This window comes from Dermochelys coriacea, chromosome 8 (assembly GCF_009764565.3).
Source record: "Dermochelys coriacea isolate rDerCor1 chromosome 8, rDerCor1.pri.v4, whole genome shotgun sequence".
NCBI classification, from domain to species: domain Eukaryota; kingdom Metazoa; phylum Chordata; order Testudines; family Dermochelyidae; genus Dermochelys; species Dermochelys coriacea.
This window is the reverse complement of record NC_050075.1, coordinates 72,007,704-72,028,922: the sequence shown is the minus strand read 5'-3', so window position 1 is coordinate 72,028,922 and position 21,219 is coordinate 72,007,704. Positions and strand designations below refer to the sequence as shown.

The 21,219-nt window shown below is 41.1% G+C and overlaps 1 long non-coding RNA gene across 1 annotated transcript; it reads right to left on the bottom strand.

The window, feature by feature from the left end:
* Nucleotides 1-13,446: 13,446 nt before the first annotated feature.
* On the bottom strand, nucleotides 13,447-20,828 carry LOC119860674. Its single transcript, XR_005294602.2, has 4 exons — nucleotides 20,022-20,828; nucleotides 17,254-17,367; nucleotides 16,797-17,106; nucleotides 13,447-15,777 (listed from the first exon to the last, which is right to left on the bottom strand). It is a non-coding gene; the product is annotated as an uncharacterized LOC119860674 (long non-coding RNA).
* Nucleotides 20,829-21,219: the final 391 nt, after the last annotated feature.

The following is a 21,219-nucleotide window of genomic DNA, read 5'->3' as shown; positions in this document are numbered from 1 at the left end:
CAGGAAGTAAGCAGGCACTTGGCCTAAGCCTGAATTAGGCACAAAGGTGGCTTTTCTAGTGCAGGAAAATGACTAAGGGAGAATCCAGCCCCCTGTGGATCCTAAATGCACACATACTGCAATTACTATAATGTCATTCAAACAGATATGCCATTGTTGCTATTTCTTTTGCTGCTGCAATTTACGGTTTTATTGAGATATTGTCCAGAAAAGGGATATACCTGGAAAATAGCATTATATCCATATTGAAAACTGGTGATATCCCCAAGGAACCCCAAGGGTCTGCTGCTTATTCCTCTGCCATGGGATGAACTGTTAGAAACCAAAATAAGATAGAGCTAAAGAATTTGCAATGGCTGTATGTGGCAATGATAGCATCAGCAGTCCTAGTGACAGTCCAGATGTAGAGGGCCAAATTCTCTGCTGGCACAACTGCTGCCACTGGCATAAATTGGCACCTCTCCAGCCTGTGGCAGTTTATAGCAGCACAGAATCTGGCCCATGTCCTCAGAACAGCAACCCTGAGCTGAGCTCTCATAAAAAGTTGAGGACAGAAAGGAAGAACTGCTTGAAAGGAGGTAGAAGAATAGTTTGTTCCTACTCTTCTACTGAAAAACTTCCTCTCATCCTACAGTAGAGGTGTTATTTCCAAGTTGGCACATGGCAGATACCTATTTACAACGGGCCTTATTCTGCACCTTAGTCAGGTGCCATAATACCTTACTCTGCAAATAGTCCCATGGAAATCACTACTATTCTCCTGCAGCACCTTCTGCCCTCTGAAGAGTTCTCTAACTGGGTTCAGATGGCACCTGAAGAGTTAGTGCCTCCATGCATGACACCTTCAGTGAGATTTTCAGTTATGTAATCTCTACAACGGTTGGACAATGGAGAGAAGAATGGAGAAGGAAGAAGGGAAGATAGCCCTCTGATGCTCAGTATTATCTGTGTTTCCCCCCCCCCCAATCCCCCGTGTCTAGCAAAAAGAGTGTAATCCAGTGGATGCACTGCCCGTATTATCTGTGCATAAAGAGTGCCAAGATTGGTTCCAGGCTTATCACAGCTCAATGTGCTACTGTTACTTACTATGAATAGTATCTTAATCTGGGTATAGTCCCATTAATTTCTGAATGAGGCCCTATATTTTTTTTGTTTTCTTTTGTGGGGGCAGGCTGGAACGTGCTATATGAGAATGGTTCTGGCTTCTTCAAGCACTGACTCCATTGTGAAGAAGGCATATCAGTGCAAGATTACTACTCTGTCTCCACAAGAAATGTGAGTCGTTCTCGGCCCGAAAATCCAACAGATATCATACCAAATACCTTGTATGTCACACAATTTGTATGCCTCTGCTAAGTCAGCTGCTGAACATACCACAAGGTGGTTGCTTCACTTAACACAAATGGTGAGGGGTGTGCAAAGGAGGCCATTAATTAAAAATGGGACGGATCCTCACCTGATGTAAATGGGCATAGCTTCATTGGCGCCAGTAGAAATATGCCAATTTATACCAGCTCAGGGTCTGCCTCAAAATTTTCTGAATGATAAATAACCATATCATTTTCTTCTCGCTGCTTTCTTTTTATCATTTTTTTTTTACTTTTGCTGTTTGGCACTGAGAATGCTTCTGGGGCAATCCTTTGATCTAAACTCAAGCACTCATTTTGGGGAAATTAATACTTTGCACTTTAGCAACACTTAACATCTCTGATTCCCACTAGAAGATGACAACTAACTTTCTTCCATGTAGATACAATAAAATTGCTCACTGGAATCTATTCCTCGTTCCCACCCTGTTTTGTTGTTACGCTATTAGCTGGTGGCCAGCAGAACCTCCACTGGCCCCAAATAAAGTACTTGTAAAATGTCTCCTATCCACCTTCTCCCTCATTATTATTTTTTTGAATTCTCCATTGTCTATGATTAAACTTTCCGTAGACATACCTGCCTGGTAAGCATTGTTTTAATTTTAAACAAAAAAACAAGCGCTTTCTCTCTCCAGCTGGAATTTCCCAAGATCAACCAGGTTCAGTGTTTTCATCAAATGTGTTTGGATGGAGTAAACTGTGTTTAAGTTATCATTTAGTGATGTGAAGATTTAATTTCATGATGGCATTAAGGTAGACATTTCCTTTTTATTTACACAACACCAAGGGTTAATAAGGTTACCATAAATGTAATCTTTGGTAGCTCAACAACAGAGTATTTCAGGATTGCTGCAAAGCTGGATTTTAACTCTTTTAATCCCATTATTGTTGATAACCTTATCAACATAGGACCCCACAATAGAGTATGTAGAGACACCCTGGAACTGTACAGTTCATTTATGCTTGCCGAAGGAAGAGCTAGACAGTTGCTTGGTTGGTGCCTGCAGTGAGTTTCACAGTTTGTGGTAAGGCTGCAATTTTACTTTTAAATTCCTTATCAGATATCTTTGCCAAGAAAAACACTGATCAATGGCATACATTGGTGGGGCAATGCAAGGTTGCGCTAATTCCCTCCTCCCTTGAGGCAACTGCTCCAAGAATCAGTCCACTAGTCTGGCAAGTTAAGGTACAGAAACTTACTGCTAATTGCGGTGTTTACAATTCCCAACTTGTTTTCAGGCACCAACAGTCTAACTGCATCCTCTTGAGTGCATCAAGAGACACTTGCTGGCAGTAGTTTGCTAAGGTTCCAGTCTGGCTACATTAATTACTGTTAACTTATTTTTTGTGTATTGGGTAGAAGCTTTCGTTAGCTATTTTAAGGATTTAAATTATCTTTCTATGCCATTAAAGACATAGCACCCTTAGTTATATGCTGTCATAAATCTCTATAATATACTTAGTTTGGAAACACTAATTGTAGGGCATTTGTTTGTGAGCTGCCAAATATAATAAGGATAGATATCATAAAATTCGCACCAGAAAATGAAGGGCTATGTCTTGCCTTTGAAATAAAACAAACCACCTCACAAGGTGGTAATGCTCATTTTTAGGACTTTTCACTGAACACTTGATTAGACAGAAAGAATAAACAAAACATCTTGCAATGTATGATTATATCAACCTGTTCAGGCTTTATATAATACATCTTTGTTTTACAATACGGCTTTGAAAAAATGGCATTTATTCAGAAAATACATAAAAGATTGTATGACATCAAACAACTATGCTCCAGACCTTCAATGGAGATGCCCCAGTTTACATCAGTGAGGGATTTGGTCCTGTATTTCTAAAGGCTATGCATCAGGCTGCTTAAGTGAATGTACTCAGTTAGGCCCCACTTCATCAGAATGTTTCAACATGCTCTTAACTTTAAGCATGCACTTAAGTCTCATTGAAGTCAATTGGACTTAAGCATTTGCCTAAGTTAAGCATGTGTTTAAGTGCTTTGCTGAGTAGGGATGAATTACTGATTCATGGCCCCAAAAACCATCATATTTGTATATTTTATTAGAATGTCACAATTTATAATGTCACATTTTGGTGTTTTCTGCTTTTTCTATTTCTGCAGAGCTGGTACCATGACACCAAAATTGGAACATAGACTGACAGGTTTTAAGCAGAATTCTTCTCTGAAATCATAATGTTGGCATCTTCAATGACAATTATAAAAAGATGCTTAGGATTTAGGATTTGCATGGATCTTTGAATCTGAAATGTCCTGTCACCCAAAGCTTGTTCTTTCCAGCCAGAAGGGAAGTACATTCATGGGGTAGCATGGAGAAATTTCTTGTTCTGGACCTATTCTGTGTACAAACAGAGGCTACCAAATTCCAGATATGTTAGTGTTCCCTTTCATAAGAAATAAATTACCTTAAAAGAAAAAGGAAAAAGAGTCACAGAGATTGCTGGAGCTGTATTCAAATATGATTTAAAATAAGGAAAATGCGTTTCATAGGCTAGGCTAATTTCCAATGGATGTTTGTTCACTTTACAACACTACCATACAATTTGGCTCCATATGCCATAAATGGCAGACTCTGTTTATGTGAAATTGCCAGAACGGACACAGCAGAGTTGCTTTAAATCAAGATTTCAGGTTGTTTGGCAGAACTGAGTGAGAACCTGGCATGATGCATATCCATACTATGCCTTGTTCCCTCAGAGTTCGCTGTCAGTCTCCCAATTTTATAAAAAAGTCAATTAATCATTTTCATTTTAAAATAAGGGGCATGAAATCACAGGAATCTGTTTTGCTTTTTCCTTAACCGCTTTTTACTCTTAATTTAGCAACAATCATATTGGAAAAAAGAATCCATGGTGTTTTCTTTATAGGACCCAAAACTTATGCACAGATGCTTGCAGCAGGACTGCAGGAATACAACTGTAGTCTCTGAGTCACTAACCTGTAGCTTCAGGTGATATGCAACTAAAGCAGTAGGAAGTATCCAAGATGAATCACGAACAATACTGGCATTGTGTCCCTTCATCTGCAAACATTTCCTTTATCTTCATATGACAATTTTGTTTGCATATGACATGTTACACTGGGCTTGATTGTAAACTAAGATATGCATCAGCACATAACCCTTTTCTTAAATACCCACTAGTGAGCCTATTTACATCAAATCTATAATGTCTTTTCAAAGGTACACCTTGATGCACATCTCTATGTCTGAAATTAAAATCTAATTTTAAAAAATGGGATCATAAAGTCAGGATCATAATTCAGATCATGTTTAAGCTGCCTAAATGTGTTATTTGGAATGTTTTATAAACCCCCAAGCACCCTGCAGCTCTCAAAAGTCAGGCTACTTTTAGATGCTTAAATATGAATTTAGGAGCTGAACTTCAGGCCCCAGTTTATTAAAATCTTGACCGAAATGACTAATATCAGATCAAATCTGACACCTTCTTTTCTGTCATATAGAGACTCCTACCTCTACTCATGGAGTCCTAAAAATACCTGCCAGTTTACTTGCCCTTCAACATTTCCTTAGCATGATCATGAACCTCCAGCTCCGGAGGGCTGCACCTTTGGAGCACATTCTTAAATGGCTCTGTAAGTTACTGTTAAGCAAGGTGCACTGTTCAGAAGAAAATATTATGGGAGGAAATTTAAGTGTATGAAAATTTGAGGGGTACAGGAAGGGTGGATGCAAAGAAACTCCAAGAAGGTAATGGACTGAAAAGAGCAGAACACAAACTGACGGTAAAGCCAAATTGTTCTCTCACATACAGTGGAGAAAAAAATCCAGAATTAATCCATTTTCACCATTGGAGCTAGTTTGGATTTACTCTGATGTGAGAGCAGATTTTGTCCCTAAAATAAAACACAAAAAGCATTAAAAGCAGTTCCTTTATGCAAAGGATAACAAATGTGTGGAACTAACTACCTAAGCCAATAAAGACTACATCTGTGAACGTATTCCAAAAGGAATTGGACAGACCTTTTAGAAGAAAGAAATACTAAAGGATACAAACCCTAGCTAAAGTAAATAGGTAGAAGGAAGGATGGATTCATAGAGGTCATATGTCCTAAATTACTGCTATAATGCTCCCTCCTACCCCCATGCCTTTATCTAAGCATAATAAGTTTGATTTCTCACTTTTTGTATTATATATGGTTATATTCTAAAGAGATCTGGCCAATTTCCACCCAATTTATAATATAGCACAGAGAATCCTGATTCTTCTTATTTGCATAAGATGTATATTATCCATACTGGATTGGTGAAGAAAAAAGCTTTAGAGCGTATGGACAAATCCCACTGAAGTAAAAAGAAGAATATAGCACAAAAGTGCCTTTTAGGTTGAACTGGTTTTTAGGATTACTTTTGAATGCCAAATTTATGACAAACTTTTCATAGGTGAGTGACTATTCATTGCCATACCAGTGTGCATGTTAAAGCTGCACCTGAATACAATTGTTTCAATGTCCATGATAGAGACTTATGCAGCCAATAAAACACTGGACTTGGCTTTATTACATCAGCAATCTTTATTGTAGGTAAAAATGAAATGTTACTGATCAAAGTCTCCAGTGTATTAGACAATAGATTTTGACCATCAGACTGTTTATGCCCTCTTATTCCATGGTCCTTCTTGAACACATTTTTCTTTTGGTAAAGGCAATGAAAATTTCACCATCTATTTAGGTTCAGCAGATCAGTTATTGAGTACTAGTATTTTTTTCTGCAAACCCATATTTATTTGGTTGCACCTTAAAGACTAACAGATTTATTTGGGCATAAGCTTTTGTGGGTAAAAAACCCACCTCATCAGATGCCGGATGCATCTGAAGAAGTGGTTTTTTACTCACGAAAGCTTATGCCCAAATAAATCTGTTAATCTTTAAGATGCCACCTGAACTCCTTGTTGTTTTTGTGGCTACAGACTAACACGGCTACCCCCCGATATTTATTTGGTTGGATTTTCCCTTCAGAATATCACTGTCCTACTAGGTAGCATTTATTGATGTTCTTCACCATAGATCCGTCTTTTGAGCACTGTAGTTGATTTTCCTTGGCATGTTAAGCTTTATGGTGTGTCCCTTCTCCCCCTTGCCTGAATATTTGCCATGGTTCTAAGAATAGAAGATATGGATGCAGGTACAGGTAGGGTTCCCTAACACAGCTATGTATGAACTCAATCATTTCCAGTGTTCAGTGTGTAGATAGATGTTGTCTCACATTATTGATGCATAATGCATTGGGTTATATGAGTCTTGCCTGCTTTCCTTTTATGGTTGAAAGGAGGCATCCAGGCCTATATTTGAAGTCTGTGCACATGTCTGTCAAACCACATGGGGATGAATATTTTGCACTCTAGTTTCTTGTTAAATGGTATGCAGCCATTGCAGCTACATTGCCATGTCAAGGATCTATGGGAATAAAAAGCACATATAATTTTTTAAAAATAAATTATAATAGAAATCCAATGCTTTTGCTCTAATTTTGCTATGCCTTTTAAAGTCTCTAGACCAGATCCTAGCCTGATATAAATGACATATCTCCTTTGACGTCAGGAGAACTGCACTGATTTACACTAATGGATAGTTTGGTCACTTATTTAAAAATAAAAATTCCTAGAGGAAGGAATATGATTCTAACCCATTGTCCCCTCACTACTCTAGCTGTAGTACATTGATTCTTGCAAGTTAAGTTCTGTTTGGTCAGCTACAAGTTTGATACTGAATTGTGTAATACAAAGCCAGCTGTCGATATTTTAGAAAGCCATTCCTCACACTTCTCAGCAGCAAACAGCCCATCACTAAGAAGGCCAAGCCTTGTCAGGATGAGCTGCTGACTTCTATGAAACAAAATTCTGACCTAATCGCTAGCTCTGGAATTAATCTCAGAAGAGAGGTTTTCATAGGAAAAAAGCAGAGCTATTATGCTGAGCCAATATTTATGTTTTGCAATAAATAAATATGTGAAATATTCTAAATATAATTAAATGTGGTAATAGTTAAAGTCCAAAAGCTCAAGCTAAATTTTTTTTTGGCCTCCCGGGCTATTCCAGATCAAATTTGATCCTGCTTCCTTTATATTTCTGTTAAACACCCATTGAATCAAGAAGACTATTAACATGAGTAATAGAGCAGCATGAGTGGCTAAATGTTCAGATAGACATGAAGAGTTAATTCCTACTTTCAAGGAGACCTGTAAAAAATAAAGTTTTGTTTGTGCCCTTTTGCCCATAGTCTTTGTGATGCACAAAGGAGACCTGAATGTTGTTTTTCTCTTGTGTCAACCTTAGAAATACTAGGGTTTGTATGTCCAGGTTTTACAGAGGAACTCTAGTAAATGAATGACTGAAGACCTAGTTTTTATGACATCACAAGAGACATAATGGGATTATGACATCACGAGAGACAAGAAATTGAAACATGAGCAGTTGAGAGGGGAAATGATTTTTAGTCAATTTGTGTAAAAAAACTTTTGTTTTTCATTTGTTTTATTAATCCCTACTTAACTCAGATTTTGACAAACATGGGAGAAAAGCTCTTGTTCTTAAAGATTCAAAAAATCTCTGCTTCTTCAATTGATGTCTGACAAAGCTCCCACTACATTTCCCTAGTATTTCCCCAGTATTTCCCCAAGTCCTTTAAGAAAAATGGGGAATTCAATGTGCCTGACATTTCTAAAGTAAAATACAAATTGATAAAACCCTTACATCACAAAAGAGGGGAGAGAAGGCACAAGCACATTTTTTCCTTTGCAGGTCACCTTTAACTATTATAGCAGGGAGTGCAAACAGTTATCTCAATAAAATGGCAGCTGCTGAACTGTATAATTATAGATTTTAGAGAAAGGTTGTTCTACATCATGGTTGAAGAGGTCATATGCTTAGAACAACCGTATGAATTACTTTTTAAAGTATAACTATTAAAATTTTTGTCTCCAAAGTGTGTAACGTATTAATGAATCAAGTCTCCTGGCTCTTATCTGTTGCCATTTGTCTTTTCAAAAAAGTCTATAATGAATAATGACAGTGATACACTTTTAAAATATGAATTTTCAATCAACCAGTAACTTCTTGGTAAGATAATGTGAATCCTTACAAAGACATTGCTATTTGATAATGTGATATAAGTCATATGAGATCTACATTTGCTATGTAAATGTTCATATAAGATGCAACAAGATGGTTCTTTTTGGTTACAGACTGTACAATTAAATAATGTTCAGTTCTAGTTCAGGATATTCCTGTATCTCCCATTAAAGAAGACCAATCCCACAGTAATCATTTTGCCATTGATTTTCAGTTATTTAAAAGACTGGTTTGAACTCCAGAGATTAATGAATTTTGTGGTATTTTCCTACCTTATCAAGAGAACTGTTAATATTACAAACAAAGGTTACGAATCAGTATTTTTTAATATTAAAGGAAATTCAGCTAGAGTATTTCAACATTGATTTCATACCTAATGTTTAATAATTTGAAAGGGGGTATACATTACATATAAATTCAAATAAAGTAATACAGAACAATATTATGGTGACAACTGACTTAGAAACAGATAAGAGATTAAGGTGGACATGAGTTTCTACAGTGCATCTGAAATATATTCACTTTAAGAGAGTTACTTGGAAACTTTAAAAAGACAATAATGGCCCTACTTCTTTCTAATGGCACAAAATATGAGAGAAATACCTGAGTCATTTCAATTTCATAGAATCATATCACAGAACTTAGAGATGGGAAAGACCTCCAAAATTTAATCTCCCTGACAATGCAGGATGATTGTTCCCTGCAGTACCTTTTCCAGTAGTTTGGCCAGTCTAGTTTTAAATTTCCCAAGTCAAGGGACTTCCCCTTATAGGCTATTTCACTGCTTTCAAAAGTCTCCAACTGGCTAAAATGGGAGCAGCTTTGGGCCCACTTAAAGGGACTTTTTCTTGATATCCAACTGGAATTGTACCTTTCTTAATTTCATCCCATGTGTCCCAGACATGCCCTCATGCACCACCCTAAAAAGGCACTCTCCCTTCTAGAATTGAAATCTTGGCTATTGCTTCCATTTATAGAATCATAGAATATCAGGGTTGGAAGGGACCTCAGGAGGTCATCTAGTCCAACCCCCTGCTCAAAACAGGACCAATCCCCTATTTTTGCCTCAGATCCCTAAATGGCCCCCTCAAGGATTGAACTCACAAGCCTGGGTTTAACAGGCCAAAGTTCAAACCACTGAGCTATACTTCCCCCTCCTTTAACTATCTTACTTTTTCCTAATAAATCAATCCACCCACCCCTTGGATTATTTTTTCTGTTCTTCTCTCATCTGCCACCAACTGATCACAATATTTTTGGAAATATAATCCCCAGACTAAATGTAATAATCCAATTGAGATCACATACACAGCTGTTGAATGATTTTTCCTCTCTGTTTTATGACACAATATCTCTGCACATTCAGCCCCAAATGCCATTAGTGGTTTTTGCTGCCATATCATTTTGCAAAGTAATGTCTAATTTGCTCTCCACTATCACCTCTAGGCCTTTTACAACTTTACACTTCTCCAGGATTCTGTCTCCCTTTGAATACTTGTGTTTCAGGCTATTTCTCAGAGTTGGTCTGAGTCCTGATTTTTTTCCAATCTGAGTCCTTTTGTTATTTTCCACCTATTACCCTAATTTCTCTATTCATATTGTTTCATTTCATATCTATGAATGCTAGTTATATGATAAAATGCACAATAGACCGATGAGACATTGAGTTTTGAACAACTTTGGTTTCAAAATCATAAACATTAAAGGAATGTAAGGTTCGGGGGAGATTCTCTAATAAATGTTTACATATTTAAATGTTTGAGGGGATAAAGGTTGAATCCTGTAACATTTTGTGATAATTTGTAATTGGTGTTATGGTTACGGTTTCAACAAAATGTTAGCAGATAATATAATAGCTAAATGTAATAAATCTCTTCTTTTTGCTTTATAATAAAATGTTACATTTTAAAAAATTGATACAAAAGCCCATTGTATAATTGTATACAATGCTTATAAAACACAAAATTCCAACTGTATAGCTATACAATAATGTGAGATTGAAATCTAAAGGAAAAGACCTGTTTGTTCAGTCCTCATGAAGCATAATTAAAGGTGCAGAGGGATAGATGACAGATTACGTGTGTTTCTTTAAGAAAATTCTCTGAATTTTAGCAGTCACCTAGGCTGGTGAAGTGCAATTAATTGTTATAGAAATAACTGGAGCATAAAATCTGAATGGCGAGTGCCTGTTCCTACGTATTATGTGAACCCCAAATGCCCTTTGAAATCAGCGAGGCTCTTGGATGCATCAGAAAGCAGGATTGATCAGAAAGGAATAAAACCTGCCTAACCTGATGCAATCTGACTATTGTGCTGTACAAATTTGCTTGTGGGAGGAGTCTATTGAACACCAATCACAGTCTACTGTTGCAGTCCTTGCTGAGGTCAGTGGGACTTTAGCCTACATTGGGACTGCAAGAGTGAGACTTCTTTTTGTTTGTATCAGACTTATAGCAGCAAGATCCATTTTTCATATATTTGCCCCTCTGTAAATTGTATCAGAGAGGTGTTTGTTATGGGAAAGAGTATATGAAATCAGATTGAAGTGCACACCAATTAATTGAGGACCTGAGCCGGAAAACACTTACTACCAAGGGCAATGCTAGCTACTCCGAGTAGACCTAAGCAGGGTGTTTCTTTGACTGCAATGGAAAATAGAAATGAATTCTCCTATCTTTAATAAAGCAAATCTTCTCTTGGGACATATTCTGCTTTCATTTGTGCCCATGCAATGGGGTTATACAGACTTAATGGCCCATTCCTACAAAGGGTTGAGCAGTCTCACTTCCTGTTGAAATCAGCGGGAGCTGAAAGCATTCAGCATCTCTCAAGAATGGCTCAGCACTTTGCAGGATCAGACTTCTAAGTCAGGGTAGCATTTGATTGTTTTTATGGACTTACTCCTAAAGCCAGTTACGTTTACAAAAGAAGGCCCTGATCCTTCAAAGAATTACACACCAGTAACTTTAGACAAATAATAGCCCTATTGACTACTCATATGTGTAAAGTTACTCCAATATGCACGTCTTTACAGGATTATGACATTTACAGAACAGATTAAACTTTCAGTGGTCAGGATTCACATGTAAAAGTAGTGAAATAAATGTTGTAAATCTTGTTAAAAACCTTCAGAACTAGGACCCAATCCTGCCGACAATAAAGTAAGTTGGTGTTATGCCATTGACTTGAATGGGAGAATTGAGCCCTGAATGCTTTAGCTGTATACATGAGTAACCTTGTTCCCACAAGAAGTCCCACTGAAGCCAAATGTTCACAGAATCAGGCCCTTAGTATGCACAGCTTATTCTTATTGACTTGGAAGTCAAGCCTAGCTGATTTTTATGAGTTCAGATGAAAATGTGTGTGTCAGATCCCAAGAGTTACTACTGAAACTCAAAGGTTGTTTCTTTAAGAAGGCTGTTGGGAAATGTTTAATTGCTCAATAACATAATGGCTGCTAGAATTACAACATTTTCCAGCTAATTTTGATGACCAACCTAATATTTCTCTGATCAGACCTTATATTTCAGCTGTTATTAAACACATAACATAGCAATCCCCTAAATATTTTAGAGGGAAAAAATCTACAATCATCAAAATGTTAATTTAGACAATGACTAAGAGTACATGCATTAAAAATGCATCAGACCTATCATTATTCAGCAGAAACAGCTAATTGTATTAAACAGAAAGTAGCTATAAGAAACAAAGTACACCGAGATGTTTTGCTACGCTTATATTTATGGATAAAACTAAATCCAATGTTTACTGCACAAGATACTCAACCAAAAAGAAAAAAGCAAACAAAACCACATCCTTTGTGTGATGAAAGGGGAATTCATGATAATACTCTAAGTCATGACTCAAGGGAAAATGTCAACTAAAAGCTTAGATCAGAGGAAGGTTTATAATACAAATCTGGCATTTCAATTGCTGTTCTTGTAGCAATTATGAACATAGGTGTGTTACAGTGCTAAAACTGACTATTATTTAGCAACTGATCTTCTTAGCTTTCTGCCTGACTTTTCAAAGTGCAATTTCACATTTTTTCTGCAGCCGCTGAACATAGGAAACTACAAATAAAAAATCTGCTTTCAAGTGGTATTAGAGAACCAAGATCATCACAGTGCTGTTATCAAAAGAAATGTCTAAAGAATAACAGATCTACATATGTCTATATCACAATGAGGGCTACACTCTCTATTGAAGGGTAGCAGTGTGAAATAATTAAGCAGAATTAATAAATATAATAATAATTAATTATTAATTAATAATTAAGCAGAATCTTTCGACTGCTATGCAAGGGAAAGAAATTCTCGATGAGCCCCACCTTATATGCGCAAATCCATCACCACTAAAATCTTGACTATCAATGTTAACAATAATCATAATAATAACTGAGTGTCTGGAAGGCTCCATCCTAAAAAATCCTATTTCCTTAACACACTGCTGTGTTTGCCTTAAAATGGCTATTAATCTAATTCACTGGGCTCACATTTATACATGGGTAGCACCAAAAAAACTGGATTTATCTACGTGTTTGAAGAGAGAAGGAAAAAAAGCCTGGGTGGATTATGCCTAGCTCCCCACTATTACCAGTATAGAAAGAAAGAAAGAAAGAAAGAAAGAAAGAAAGAAAGAAAGAAAGAAAGAAAGAAAGAAAGAAACATGTGGATGAGTGCGCCTGTGTGCCTATCTAATGTCTCTGTGTCTACTGTATGTGGGGTGGGGCGGAGAGAGAGTGAGCTGGAAGGTGAGGGGTATGAATGCCATGACTTTTATTTCCAACCTGAGCCCTGCAGTTTAAAGGCTAACCCACCTTCCACCCCGAACTCCAGCTGTGCTGCTAAGGTATGTTGGCTGGAATAAGTGGGCCGATTGCACCTGTTTTGTCCAAACTATGCCCCACCTTTGTTACCTTATAAACGTGGGAAGGTTAGCCCTGCAGCCTGTTTTGTTTTTCACATCAGCCTGCCTGCCACTTGCATTTCAGGATACTATATTCCATACACTTCCTGGGATAAGGCCCCTCTATGAACCTATCCCTTCTATGTAGCCGACAGGGATCTCTTTGCCTACATTTGATTTTACACACAGAGATCAAACTGTCAACCCCCGCTCTGTGGCTGTGATACACTCGGGAGAACTTCAGGGCCACAACTATAAACCACAAACTTCGGGGCTGTGTGGTGGGCTGGGATTATTGACTGACAAAAGAAGGAAAACGTGAGCTTAAGCAGCCAGGTTATTTATTTTACTGTCACCTAAAGCATAAATGGTATTGGGAGACGAGGACTTCAGGATTTAGTTCGGCGCTAGTAGTAAAGAAAGCGCATTTTAGCACTATTCAACCTTTGCACACCCGGCTGCAGCTGAGTGAAGACGGCTTATTGTTACAAGGTAACACACGACAGGCTCAGGCTCAGGCTCAGCCAGTGTCAACACCTGAATCCGGCTGAATAGCACATACAACGTAGTTACTCTACAGATTCACATCTTGAGCAGGACTGACCAGTGGGGAATGGCAGCCTCTGCAAAGAGGTTATTTTCTAAAGCAAACGAGTTAATTCCCAAGATAAATCAGCCATTTGTGATTTAAGATTTTAATTTCCTCCCTTTCTTTCTAAGGCTCGTCGCTTTTTGCTGCTACATAATATTGTTAAAAATAAAAAAAGCTCTTAAACTGTCAAATCCATCTGCACTGTTCTAGTGCTGCATCCCGTTGGGAACTTAGGCGTGAGTCTGGAGAAAGGCTATTGGTGTTGATTAATCATTCTAGATCGATCACTACGACAAGGTCCAGAATATTGTGTGGTTCAGTTAAATAGGCTTTGCTGTGATTTCCTTTAGATTTAGGTCTCCCGCCTTGGGATTTTCTGACATTCCCCCAAGAATCCTTTCTCGTGAGTCCTTGCCGCAGGTTTTAGCCAGTGCCCGGGTATGATGGACAATGGACCTTCCCTCAGCACCGATCGCAGAAGTATCAAGATGGACAAACCCCCTTTCTTTCCTTTCGTGGGTTCTCTCTGAAAAGGGGAGGTAGCTTGCTAGTCATAAAAATCAAAGCAAAGCTAGGCAGTGCCTATTGTGCTGTCGCCATAAAAGGCTCCTTCCAAAAGGTACCTGCCTTCGTTTCCCTACACTGGGCCACATGCATCAAACTCTCGTTTTAGTCCAGAGAAGGTGCTGTGAAGAGCTCGAAAGCAGCCGTCTGGGCGACAGGCACCATGGCAAGAACAGTGACAGGCTAGCAAGAAAGTTGGGCTCCCTGAAGCGCGTCGGCGGGACAAAATCTACGTGAAACTATCGCCTTTTGAGCTCAACAAAATTCAAACTGTGCAACAACCCCCCAAAAAGACCCCAGAAGGATTTTGTTGTTGTTGTTGTTTGGCCTTCTTGCGTCTGCCTGTTATTTCTTAATATTGCATTGCCCCAAAGGGCTCCGTTCTGGCTATGGGCGGCGGTTGCAGAAGGCCACAGACCATACCAGCAGTTTGCAATGTTAAAAAGGGGACCATGGGGCTGTACTTTGACTTGGAGGCAGATTTGCTACCAAAAAAAAAAGAAAAAGTTTGCCCTGTTCTTGTCAGGAAAGAGTTATGAGCGAAAGCTGGCAATTTAGGGCGGAGGTTCATTTGCTTAGTTAAGGGAAAAGATGAAGCGAGGGAATGAGCAGAAATCAGAAAATACTCTGAGATGGGGAAGATTTAACTCAACAGCAAATTCCCCGTCCATCGCTGTCTAGCTGTGCCTATATGAATGCTCCAGCTGGTGTAACATCTTTGGGTAGCTGCCCTTTAGCTTAGCTCCTGTCACTTGAGTTCCCCGGGAATTCATGCGACCTGTAGCGTTCTACAGGAGGCCAGGAGATCTCTTTGGAGTCTTTATTTGCTCCTCTGCATTCCTGGCATTGAGTACAGCGAAGCGATTAGCATGGACAGAAAAAAGAAACTGGGGCTCTAGGGCACTCGCTGGGGTGCTAGGGGTGGCCCCATGTTGCTTCCTGCCAAGTGCAGGACTTGACAGCGTTTCCCATGTCTCTGTCTTTAGCAGGAAAGGTGGAGTTTTGTCTTTTCTTTGCCCAGCTACTGAGTTGAGCTTCCCTGAATCCGTAGAGGAGGATTAGGGCGAGAATGCAGGCAGATGGGTGCGCTGTGCGGTCCCAGACCCCGGGAGCATCACACCGAGGAGAGCGCAGCACTGGGGGAAGCTGGGTGAGCTCTATAGTGGGGTCTCTTACACCAGGGGCCAATCCCACGGAGGAGTGAGCCCCCTCGACTGCCAGGATCAGGCCCTATGAAGGAGAATAAAAAGGAACCATGTTCGGAGCCATGTTTGAAATGTTACAATGCACTGGCAGCGCGGGCGGGCGGACTGTGTGCTCTGGGTATGATGCCCTGCGAACTGAATTTGCACAGGCCAAATAGTGCCTAGGCTGCTTGCTTAGCACGTGGCGAGTGCCAGACCCACACTGGGAATAAAGGTACCTACGTGTAAACCGATCATCAGCAAACCACGGCTTGTGCCCCTCCCGACGCCGCTTTGTCGTGCGCTCCCCATGCCGGGGTCTGCACTGCGCCAGGGAGCGTTTCCCTGCTCGCCTTCTCTAGGGGCATCAGCGCAAGAGGCTCCAAGGGGTAGCGGCCAACGCAAGTCTCCATCCTGCGGCCCCTGCGCGCCCAAACCTCCCACGGAAACCAGTGTAATCTCCAGTGGAAGCCAATGGGCAGGACGCCTGCGCACGAGTCGCGGGATAGGGCCCCCCCTGAGCGCGTCTAACCGGCCTTCAGCCCTGTCCCCAGCCCTCGACACCTGCCCGCCGGCATCGTGAGACCAGCAAGGCGGCTCCCTACAGACCCCTTGGCAACAATGCAGCTCAAGCAACAGATGACGAAGCCGATCTCAGGGGACTCCCCTTTTCTCCCCCCGGGTTTAGGTCGCGGCAGGTTTTCTCTCCGCTCTGCCTAGCCCAGAGCCATCGCCTTACGCTCTGCTAAACGCCCAAATCAGAAAGGCCGCTCAGTATTTCACAGCACTGATGGGAAGGGGGACACATGAGGACAAAGGTCATAGTCACAACCCCCCTCTGCCCCCGGCTCGGCACTGTCCCAGCCAGACCTGGGCTTGGCTCTGCAGCCCCTCACACGCTTTGGGGAAAGAGAAGGGGGGGGGGACACACTAGTCTAGGATGCAGAAGACTAGACTCATCACCAGAGTCTCCTACCCCTGCCGCGTAGATAGCAACCCCTAGGATCACCTAATCACAGACACAGAGACATAGCAAAGTGCAGGAAAAGATCAAAAAGGGGCTACCTTGGCAACTATAGTAGATTAGGAGCCAGCTGCTGGGCTGGGGGCGGCCGCTGCCTGCCTGCCTGCCGCGGGTACTCTCCTCGACTACGCGTATTCTTAAGCAATAACAACGTAATCCGTATTATCCACCCAAGAATACCCGTCACCGAAGAGAGTCAGAAATCTGCCGAGGCTGCTGCTGTTGCTGGAACTGCTGCACCGGGGCAATAAATCCATAACTATATTTCCCCTACAGAGGAAGGAGAAGGAGAATCCACAGAGTTGCTGAGTGATCCCGTCCCATTATCCAGTGGTTGCTGTACTTCCAGTCCTGGAAAGGAAAAGGGAGAAGCGAGCTTTTAATACACACGCCTGCATCCCCTCTGCTGTACTGCTGCCTTGGTGGAGCAGCAGGCTCTGGTAGACAAGGTGAGAAGGAATTCAATACATAAACAAACAAAAGTAAGGTTGAATTTACCTGATGATTTCCTGATTTCTTCCTCTGTGCTTGCCTGGCATCCTATTCCCATCTGTGTGCTCCATCAGTTCTCTCTGGGTGCTTGGAATAGATGTCACTTACAGCAACAGATGCCTGTGAAGTAGATGCACAGTTAAGCAAACAAATTTTACAAATCTGTTTGCTTAGGTGGCTTTGGGGGAACTCAGATAAAGAAGCAGCTGCCTGAGAGAATTTCATCTGTGCATTTGGAAATTCATCTTACAAGTCCTGACTTACACTCCCCCACTGCATCATCCAATACATAAATAAACTAGCCAACTAAATAAAAGCATTAGATCCCTCTACGATTAGGCACTTCGTTTCAGGCCTGTCTGATGAGCTAACAGCTAAGGCGAAAAATACTTCGCAGTATGAAATCATTAAACTTCCTTTCACCCATGTGTCTCCAAAGAGAATATCTGGCACCCATTGAATCGACAAGCTGGTTCCGTTTGAATGGGTTAGGCATCGTTTTGTAGTACCCTAACTTGTGATAACACTGTCGCCGTTCTAATATACACTTCCCATGCATTACTGTGCAACTGGCGAGAACACCTCCATAGTGACATCTTATCACCTCTACATTCCTGCAAACATTTTCAAAGGAGAATCGGAAAAAAGTTATTCCCAAATTGAGCCTGAGATTCTGATGGTCAGAGACAGTAGTTCTGTTAATGTTCTCTTATCAACATGGCTCTTACCGGGGGTGGGGGCGGGGGCTTCGTTTCATGATCCTGCTGCGGATACTGTGATAATAAAGGTTTATTGTTCTCCTACTAAATAGAAAGGATATCTGAAACGTCATTGCACAATATACTTTGCATTTCATTAGGAAGTTCCCGATTTTGTTTCACCCAAGCTGTTAATATTAAGAGCAGCGTCCTTCTAGAAAAGGATGGGGGGGGGGCCTCTGAAACCTGGCAATACAGTTAGATTTTGCAAATTGTGTGGGTACTATACACTTCTATGTATATTATATACTTCTTCAGTCATGAGTAATTATGCAGCATGCATGGCTCTTACTATCCAGTGTGTTCTGTAACTGACCAGCTTGTTGATCCGACTGCAATTGAAATTAATATAAAATGTTTCCAATTATTTCAGATTCCTTCTTTAACATTACTTCTTGGATTTCCTGACATATGCTTCCTACAAACACATTCAAGGGGCTAGCATTTTTGTTTGTGGATTGTTACACAGACCGTTTCCTGAATGAATGAATGAATAAATGAATAAATAAATAAATAATACAAATGAACATGGCTTTGGTAGCTACATGAAAACACAATTTCCGTTCACTCGTCTATATTTTAATCTCATTTCGGTGGACTTTCTAATATACCTTGAACACTGGAGGCTCTGAAGTTGCATTTTAAATGGCAGATAGAAAATAAATAATAAACAAATTATCATTGTCTCTACTGTAACGTTTAAGGTTGCCTGACAGATTGTTCCGGCAGTCGAGCTAAAATAACTGATGCAGCGGGTTTCCTTCAGCTTGAACAAAAGCCGTTTGAGAAAGTCAAATGCACCGGTTCATGAAGAAAACATTGCATAGAGTTAAAGCTGAACCAATACTCTTTGAAATTCGAATAAAGACACAACTCCACAATAAAGACCCTCGCCTCCACGAATGCATCAATAAATAGACGTCCAAACTTTTTTCGAATATAATTCTTGCGCAAGACCTGTATAATGCGAATAATGTTATAGTTTCCTTTATAAGATTGCTCCCCTCTCTTTCCGATGCCTTAGCACCCCTCCCCACGAATACGGATCGTTCCTAAACTTAATCCTGCAGTCCCCCGGTTTAACACTCCAAAGCAGTGATTGCCTTGCTCCGCGCATCCCCCTCGCCTCCGCCCCTCCCCGCTATACAGCACCTACCAAAATGGTTGAATGCATTCAGCACCCGGAGCGAGTGGACAGTTCAGTCCTTGGAGGCTCCCGGCGGCGCCAGCAACGCAAGTGAAAGCTCTGAGCACTAAGCAAAGCTTGCGACTGCTTCGCTGGGGCAGCCTGACTTACGAGAACACCATTTCCTACGAGACCACTGGCGCTGGGTGCATATTCAATCCAAACCTCCTTAAACTGTCGGATCTCCCCCCACCCCACCCGTCCCCCGCCCTCCACCCCCCTCCCAAGCCAGTGCACACACACACATACCCACTCGACACGCCAGGAATAAAAATCCCCGCCATCGCTGGCGTTTTGCTGATCAATTTACACCTTTGCCTCTGCAGACTGCGGATGCCCTTAGCGAAGCTCGCGTCGCTATTAAGTACCTTTGTTCCTGGATTCTTGCAAGCCATGTTTATTCGGACCTCCCTCCCTGCTTCCCCGCCGTAATAACGGGAGGTGTCGGAGCCCTCCAGCCAATGCCCCTTCAAGGCACCGCTTCAAATATCATGGTGATTACTGGGTGGGGGGGGGGAGTGGAGGGGCGGAAAGGGAGATTTCACAATTAAGCAATCGGGAATAGAGCTTTAAACCGAGCTAGAGAGCTGCCCGGTTTTGCCAAACGGAGCGAAATTCAGGGGAGGGGTGATATCAATGAATAGGGAGACGCGATGTCTCTCTGTCCGGAATATTATTGCGAATTAGGGTGTCCGCAGGCAGCGGGGAGAGGGAGAAAGGAAAGGTTTCTCCTGGTTAAACATGCTGCCTCCGTTAAAAATCTCTGAGATTTCGCTCCTCGTCACATACCCAAGTAACTGCCACAAATCCACCTCTATTGAGACGCTTACCCTTTAAATCCAGGTTTCAAGCAGAACTCCAACTGTGTGTAAAACCAGGGAGTCATCTGATATGTGGCGGGGAATAGGCTCCGGGCAGCAGAACGCGGCTCTCTCTCCTGGTGCCGGATTACTGTGCCCTGGGAGCGAAGCCCGGCGCCTCTGGCTGGCCGTGCCCAGTTGCCTTCACTCATCGGCGGCTGCTGGTGCTTTCCGAGTCCCCGGCGATCGCCTTTCAGATGATGTGAGCTTCCAGAGAAGGAGTCGGAGAGAGAGAAGGAAAAAAATCGCCTAATGCAATCAAATCGATCTGATCTACACCATCTGTCGCCTGCCACTACATACAAACGTTAAAATAGGAAAACGGGAGACACTGACAGCTCAAGAAGGTTGGTCTGCAGAGTTCATTTTTAGCAGAGCATAATTGGCTATGGGCAGCATACAGTTACCAAAGCTGCTGTTAACCATCCAGTAGTGGATCCCAAACATGCTAATGGTGGATTAATTGAGGAAGACCTGACGTGCAAGCTTCATAGTCTCTTATTCATGACTTCCCAATGGGAAAGGACCAATGCCGTGTGGGACTATGGTAACATACAGTCAAAAAGCTGCTAAGAAAATGGCTCTGTGTTCATAGCACCTCTCTCTGATAACAAACATATGTCGACCAGAGCCGTTTAGCCGGATGGGGGAAATGAAATTTTCTTGACCAGGGTTAGCAATTCCCATCGCTTGCACTTAAAGAAAAGTAAAATACAGCCTGTAAGTCTAAAAGGCTTTAACATGTTTGTCTCAGGATTCTCATCTAGAAAGGCAGAACACTCCTGTACAACTGGGGGATAAAAAAAAAATTACTTCTTCTTACTGTGATCAAAGTACATCCATAGCAAGTAGCTAAAAATGCAGAGATGCTAATTTCACCAGGATTGACGCAAGGTCGTTTTAATGCCAGGAACCCTTTTGACTTTTTCCTATGGGAAAGGCTTTTGGGCAAGACATTTCCGATCCTTGAAATTTGGCATAATCTTAGTTAAATATGATTTTTGAGGGAGGGCGGAGAGATGGCGTGTGTGAATGTGTTCAGATCTGCAGACACTCTTGCTGCCAAAACTCCAATTTGCTTGCAGTTTCTAGTCTTTCTCGACTATTTTTTTAATATATAGATAGAGCGAGATGAAGAGAATATACACCCCATCGTTATTTTCTATTC